The sequence below is a fragment of the Tupaia chinensis genome, unplaced genomic scaffold (assembly GCF_000334495.1).
Source record: "Tupaia chinensis unplaced genomic scaffold, TupChi_1.0 Scaffold000377_5, whole genome shotgun sequence".
In the NCBI taxonomy this organism is placed as follows: domain Eukaryota; kingdom Metazoa; phylum Chordata; class Mammalia; order Scandentia; family Tupaiidae; genus Tupaia; species Tupaia belangeri.
In genome coordinates this window covers 2255804-2263733 of record NW_006159879.1, presented here as the reverse complement: position 1 = coordinate 2263733, position 7930 = coordinate 2255804, and positions in this window count along the sequence as shown.

Sequence of the window (7930 nt, the reverse complement as noted above, 5' to 3'; positions counted from 1 at the left end):
GTTGGCGCGCCCAGGGCGGAGTAGGCTCCTCTGTCCCTCGCGGGATCCGGGCCTCGCGTGAGCCTCTTCACCGCCTCCTCTCCTCTCCTCTCCTCTCCTCTCCTCTCATGGGCTGAGCTGAGGTTTCTGCACAGGTTCGCTGGGCCAGCCCAGAGCTGCTTCCCCGGGCATGAGGGGGCCCGCAGCCCCCGCGATGGTCACTGGGACGCGCCCTCTGAGAAGCGAGTCTGGGAGGAGGCTGCCATGGAAAGGCAGTGTGCGGTGTTGGGATGGTGAGGCCTGGTCACAGCACAGTCAGGACTGCGGCTGCCTGAGAAGGGCGTCTCTCTCCTGCCAGTGAGAGGAAGGAGGACGGGCCAGCTGACAGTGCGGAAGAGGGACAGGATGAGGGAGAGTGAGGAGACTCCAACGTCAGGCTGCCGGTGGTGAGCGCAGGTCCCCACTCCATGCCGCCTGCAGCCGAGGCCGGCGTTGTCTGCCCTCAGCAGCTGCAGGAGGCTGCCCCCACGCTGTCCTCGAGCCCATGATGGCGCCAGTCCTCATCACCGGTCCTCGCGCGCCTGGCCACCAGCCCCACCGTGGACACAGCGGGGTCCCCAGGCCTGGTTCTTGGCTTCCGGAGTGCAGGGTAGAGGAGGGGCTACAAGCCTTCCTCCCCTCCCCCCCGGGTAGTGAGAGACCAGCTGTGGTGCACTGGGTCACCTCGCAGCACGCCAGAGGGTCTGGCTAGCCACAGAGGGACACACGTGTCCCCAGACAGAGAAAGCCACTGCCTTGAGGGTGTGCTGGGAGAACGCAGAAGGGAGATGGCTTCAGGGCACATTCAGGTTGTGGACCCTGGGCATGTTTTAAATTCCAGCTCCGGCCCGAGAGGGTGGCAGCCTGGCCGGGCACCTACAGATGCCACTGGCTCAAGGAGGGCCTGATGCTAACAGTGCTCGGTTCAGCCCATTCGGTGTCGGCTCATGGAGGGCCTGGAGCTAACCGTGCTCGGTCCAGCCCACTCGGTGCAGTGGTTCTCTTTTATACTGACAACTGTGTCATAAAGAAAGTAAAAGTGTAGATACACATATGTTTTTTCTTTTTTTCAGAGAGAGGTTTTTGCTGTAGGGCATGTGGGCTCACTGGAGAGACAGAGACAGAGAGACAGAAAGCGAGAAATCATCCCCAGGGGACGACCATGCTGCAGTCTCTTCTGCTCTGTTCTCCTCTTGGGATCTTGGGCACGCGTGCACACACACAAGCCACCTGGTTGGGGACTCAGATGGACCCCTCGAGGACCCGGCAGCTCGGGCCTCGTGGAGTTCCCTTCGGTTGTATTCGTTTGTTGTTGGAGGGGCCGGGTGGCCCGAGGTACCCTCCTGCCTCCCTCCTGCCTCCACGCTCACCCAGCCTCGCCTCAGCAGTCCAGCTCATTTCCAAGGTCCGTGGTGCCCGTGTGGAGGGTGGGGGTTTTGTTTCTGTCCCTTGCATCGCCACGACCCGTCCTGTCTGCTGTGCCGCGGTTTTCCTCGTCTGGGTGGAAGCGGAGGGCTTCGCCATGCCCAGAGACGCCTGCACCACCTGGCGAGCGTGTGGTCGGCGGTGCTGGAGGACTGGATGCCGGCTCCGGGGCGACCGTGGAGAAACTCTGCCTTCCGCTGGCTTCCGCGTGCTGTGCGGCTCCGCGTGGCTGAGTGTGGCTGTCACGTTCTCCAAGGGTCTGCACACTCGGCACTTCGCACCTGGTGGAGACTGTAAAACGGTGTGACTTCTCCGGGCAGCGGGCGCCTTGCCCTGTGTGCGGACACTGCTCTCAGGTCAGCTGCTGGGGGCCTCGGAGCCACGGCCACGCTGGGCGAGCTCTGGCGTCCCACGTGGTGCCTGCGGCGTCCTGGGGACAGCGCTCCCGACGCGGCCGGCACAGCGGCTCCGCTGGCCTCACTGCCCCACCCGCAGACACCTGGGCCTGGCCAGATGCTCCGACGTCGGGGCTCGCAGTCGGGACCCAGAGCCAGGAGCCTATTTCCACAGCCGTGGGGCGGCTCTGGGCACCTGTGCTCTCAAGTCCGGGAGGGAGGTTTACGGCTTGGGGGTGTCGAGCATGTGCCCCCGCCTGGTCTGCCCGACGGTGCGAAGCTCGGGTCCCGGAGACTCCATGAGCACACTGTCGGGTGGGTAATGTTTGAACTCTCACGACTCACAAGCAAACCAATCTGTTTGTTTTTGTTTAATTTTCCAAGTTTTATATAGAGTTCCCATAAATAAAACATTGTGCTTTGAGAATGTGAGGCTTGGAGACAAGTCCCGCCTCGCCAACAGCAGCAAGTCTGGGGTCCACAGCTGTTTCCTGGGAGCCTGAGTTTCTACTAGAAAATTCTGGGACTCCCCGAATGCGGCTGGCCTGGATGTTTTCTCTCTTTCCTGTGTACCCACAAGATGGTGAGGACACTTCTGGGCGAAGCCAACTGGCCCATCCTGTAATTGAAAGGGCATGGGACACCTCCCGGCAGAGAGCCGGGGTCACACTTGGAGCCCTTGTCACTGGTGTGGCCAACCGGAGCACAACAGGCATGCATGTGACGGGCATGAGGGTGACGGGCATATGTGTGATGGGCATGAGGGTGACGGGCATGCGTGTGACAGGCGTGCGTGTGACGGGCGTGAGGGTGACGGCGTGCGTGTGATGGCGTGTGTGTGACGGGCGTGAGGGTGACGGCGTGCGTGTGACGGGCGTGCGTGTGATGGCGTGCGGGTGACGATGTGAGGGAGGGTGCTTCCTCACCGGGGATGGCGTGTCTGACCGCAGCCATGGGCTGGCTCTGCCCGGCTCACCGTGCACTGACTAGTGACTGACACTGTCTGTTAGAGTCCAGTTTTCCCTGGAGCGCTTCCCCCCCTCTCCCTCTCTTCCTTGCTCCCCTCTCTCCCCCTCTCTTCCTTCCTCCTTTCCTTCTCTTCCTTTCTTTCATCCTTCTTCTTTTCTTTTTTTCCTGAGGGTGCAGGCATTCACTGTGGGGTGAGAGTGAGGAAGCGACACCCTCAGGAGTGGCCATGCCACAGTCTCTTCCTCCATTCTCCTTTGGGGACCTTGTTTTTCAAGATGCCAGGTCGGAGGCTCCTCACCCTGTCGCCCGGGGGACCTGGCCGCCTTGACCGCACGCCTCCGGCTGGCCTCGCTAGAGTGTTCTCATTCTCGGCAGAGCAGCCTCAGGACAGTCGCGTGTGCACATACAGATTTTCCCGGTTTTCAGTTTTACACGTGACATCCTCGTCCCTCTGTGTTGATTCAGGGGCTCACAAGGTAAGAGTTCCCGTGAATGCGATCCAGGGACCAGCAGGTGGCAGCTGGCTGAGGCGCTGGACTCCACACGCCGACCTCGGTTTATGTCCTGGACCGGCGGCTTGCTTTCTCACTTTCCCTTTCTCTCTTTCTCTCTGGTTGAAGTTAGAATACTAATAATAACAAATAAAATAAACAAATAATTCTTTTAAAAAGTTCTAATTGATAGGATATCGACAATCTCTGTTTGAAAAGGGGAAAGATCAAAAATGGGTAAATGTGTTAAAGGAAAAACAAGACAGGAGGGAAGCTGGGCGCTCCGGGAAGATGTGCCCTCTCCTGAAGATGGCAGAAGTCCTGGAGTCAGACTGCCCGAGACAGAATGATCCAGGGTAAGATGTGTCTAGTTTCTGTTGGGCCGGCAGGTGGCGTGGTGGCTAAGGGCCAATTGCGCCGTGTGAGCCTGGACGCAGTAGCTTGAAAATCGTGACGGGCACGTGTGTGTACACGTGTGCATGTGTGCGTGCGTATGTGTGCTCAATCCCAAGGAGGGTGGAGGAGAAGGGACTGTGGCACCATGCCCCAGGGGTCACTTTCTCACATTCTCTGTCTGTCCCTCTCCAGCCAGTGTACTGCTCTGTAATAATTTTTAAAACAATCGTGTTGCTTGTGTTTTTAGTGAGAGGTGGGTTCAACGACGTTTTCATAGACACATCATGTGGGTGAGTGTGAGGCAGGGAGACGCCTGGACTGACCTTGAGGTGGGGCCCTGGGGTGTAGCCAGCGAGTTAAAGCCGTGGGCAGGCGGTGCCTGGCAAGGCCCAGCTCTGAGACAACGCGTCGGAGCGGAGCTGCTGAAATAGTAGCTGCTCGGGCTCTTCGTCTGGCCCAGGGTCACCCAGCTTATCTCTGAAGGGCTCCCGTATCCGTCCGTGGACAGTGGCAGGCCTGCTGGCAGTGGCCAGGGCCCGCTGACCGCCCCCGAGGTCCCGACTATTCCCCATGCTCTTTCGCTCACTGGGCCCGCACCGCCCATGAAGCATGGCAGTCCTTGGACTCCAGGTTGGAAACCCAACCCAACCACACCAAGGATCTGGGTAAATGTGAACTGGCCAGATGCTCCAGTTAACGTGCGGTGATTGTCAGCTCAAAAAGCGAGACATAACTAAACCCGCCCGGCAAGAACCATCAGGTGGAAGTGAAAACATGAAGGACGCAGACCCGGAACCCATCCGTCCAGACGGCACTGTCACGGCGGGCTGCACCGGGCGAGTGCTCGGGGCGGTGCAGCCGTTACCAGTACTCACTGACAGTGTCGTGGCCACACGGAGCCCTAAAGTAAATAAAAAGACCTGCAGAAAAAAAGCAAGAAATGGTAAATCCAAAATTGTAGACGTTTTAACATCTTTTTCTTAGCAATTGATAAAACTAGACAAAAATAAAATCTAGAAAACATTCAAATATTTGGAAGTAAAACAACACACTTCCAAATAAGTCATGGGTAAAGAATGAAAACACTAGAAAAGTTAGAAAATATTTTAACTCTGTGAAAATAAACAGCAAGAGCAGAGCTTAGCGAGAAACCCCTAGCATTTAGTGATGTGCTGAAATAGAAAAGAACAATCCTTTGAACTTTCTCTCTGTTTCTGCCTTAATAAAAATAATAATAAAGAAAGAAAGGAAAAGAAAAATTAAATCCAAATAAAGAAAGAAAACGATTCACATAAGTAAATAGAAAACGAGAGAAAGGCAAACAATGAGAACAATTAAAAATACTATAAACTGATACTTTGAAAAGAAAAAATAAAATTTATAAAGCTTCAAAAATAAAAATAAATAAAGAAGGGGGCTGCTCTGTGGCGCAGCAGTAAGGAGCGGGTGGTAGAGATCGGACTACCCAGCAGCCACGGTTCGAATCCCAGCAGCCCGCCGGGAGTCCTGGGCTGTCAACAGTCCTCCGGACCCCGGCTTCGGGGAGGGGCCACGGAGTAGTTGGAGCCTGGGGACGGTGCCCCTCTCTTCTCTCTCTCCTTTCCTACCCTGTGTGCACATGTGTGCCCTCTACCACGAACAAGACAAGACACGCATGACCAGCGCACAATAGGGGCTATAGAGATCGTACGGGAACATTACGGCTGTTCCAATAAAGTTATTCTAATGAATCTGGTAACTTAGTGAAGATAGAAAAATTCTTTGACAGGCCGTTTATCCAAATGGGCACACAAAAAATGAGAAATTTAATAGCCATATATCTTAATAAAACTTTGAACTTTTATACTGAAGTTTTTTGAAGCTTACCAGAAAACATTACCACAAAGGTATCCCAAGCCTAGATGGTGCAAAATGGGTTCCCAGCAGAAGAAACTGATTAAAAACCAAACTTTGTGTCCACGTTCTTGAATAAAGCCTCTCACGTGGTCCATGAGCAACAACAAAAAGAATGATGTTCAAAAACGGAAACTCACAGAGTCCTTCAGGAGGGAGAGACGTCCTTCGGGGGCATTTTCCAACATTTCTTGAGTCCACGCAGTCCTAACACGAAAACATAAGAGACATTCCAAAAAAAAGACAAGAGACGAGGGGCCAGCAGCTAGCATGGTGGGTACATTGCTGGATCCCTCACGGTCCACCGTGGTTTGAGTCCCAGACCCAGCGGCTTGGAAATCACACCGGCCCTGTGTGCGTGCGTGCCCAAGATCCCAAGAGGAAAGTGAGGAGGAGGGACTGTGGTGTGGCCACCTCCCCTGGGGGGTGTTTCTCACTTTCCCTCTCTCTGTCTCTCTGGTGAGCCCAAGTGCCCCATGGCAAAAACCTTAAAAAAAAAAAATGAGGGGATGGCAAGTGGCATGGTCATTAAGTCCACTGGACTCCCACATGGCCGACTGTGGTTCGAGTCCTGGACCTGGTGGCTTGCTTTCTCACTTTTCCCCTCTCACTCTGTCCATCTCTGGTCAAATTAAATAAATGAATAAATAAAGTTAAATAAAATAATTCTTTAACAAAAAGAAATGAAAACAAAGACATACACATCCGTATTTCCTGTGAACGTAATCTCGAACGCTTTAATAAAGTACTGACAAATAAATACCTAAATAAACAGCTGGTCGGGCCGGCTCCACAGTGCAGTTGCTGCGCTGCTCTGAGGAAGCCAGAGCTTCAGGACTGTGGTCTGAATCCAGCCTGGCCAGCCTGCCACACGCCAGGCACGCCTGCCACATGCCAGGCACACCCAAGAACATCTATGACCTGACAGGCTGGAAGAGGGAGATGGGGCCATGGCATGACCAGGCCCTGTGGAGGGCCACTGCTCTCTCTCTCACGCTTACATGCTCTTTCATGGATAAGGGAGAAACACGTTCAAAGGACAATAAATATTACCGAGTGGGGTATTTGCCAGTGATGCAAGGAAGGGCCTGGGGAACCTGGAGGGGCAGCGAGGCCTTCAGACACAGGGCCCAAGCAGGGCGAAGGGGACCGAGGCAGGGACGCCAGGACTGAGCAGCGCTGGGAGGGGCCGTACCCGAATGCGGTTCCTAGGGGGTGTGAACTGGGGACGCCGCGTAGCTCTCACGGGAGGCCACAGCAGTGATAGCGCCAGGGACCTGGGGCAGGGCTCGCACTGTGAGGGACTGCAGAGACACCACAAAGTCACAGTGGGACAGGGACCAACAGGGCCAGGCTGGGCATGGGGACACCAGGGAACCTGCCTTTTTCCTCTGTGACAACATTTCCCCTCCCCGACCGGGCGCCCCCTCTCCTGACCAGGTGTCCCCTCCCCTGACCAGGCGTCCCCTCCCCTGACCAGGCGTCCCCTCAAACCAGGCGACCCCTCCCCTGACCAGGTGTCCCCTCAAACCAGGCGACCCCTCCTCTGACCAGGTGTCCCCTTCCCTGACCAGGCTTCCCGTCAAACCAGGCTTCCCCTCCCCTGACTAGGCGTTCCCTTCCGTGACCAGGTGTCACCTCCCTGACCAGGTGACACCTCCTCTGATCAGGCGTCCCTCCCTGACCAGGTAAGGCTCCTCCCTATCTGCCCAGTTAGTCTTTTTTTTTTTTCTTTTTTTTTTTCTTTTTAAAGAGGTTTTTGCCAGAGGGCATGTGTCTTTACCAGAGAGAGAGACAGAGAGAGACAGAGACAGTGAGCAGGTGAGAAGTCACCCTCCAGGGACTGCTATGCTGCAATCCCTTCTCCACTCTTACTGAAATCTTGGGCATATATGCACATGTGACTTTCTTTCTTTTTTTTTGAGAGGTTTTTGCCATAGGGTGCGTGCACTCGCCAGAGAGACAGAAAGAGACAGAGAGACAGAAAGCAAGAAATCACCCCCCCCAGGGGGCATGGCCACGCCACAGTCCCTTCTCCTCCATTCTCCTCTCGGGATCTTGGGCATGCATGCATAAGTGCCTGGTGTGAGTTTAAGCCACCAGGTCCGGCACTCGAACCACGATCGACTACGTGGGAGTCCAGCAACATAGCCATTAGGCCACCTGCTGGTCCCTCCTGCTAGTCTGTAATCTGCTTTTTGTCTGCATGATCTGCCTCTTCTAGATAAATCGTATAAAAGGACTAAAATACTGCACAGCCCTCCTGCCTGACGTCTCTGGCTAGGCATCGTGTTCTCAGGGTTGAATCCACGACCGTAGCCCGTCAGTGTCTGTCCCTTTTAA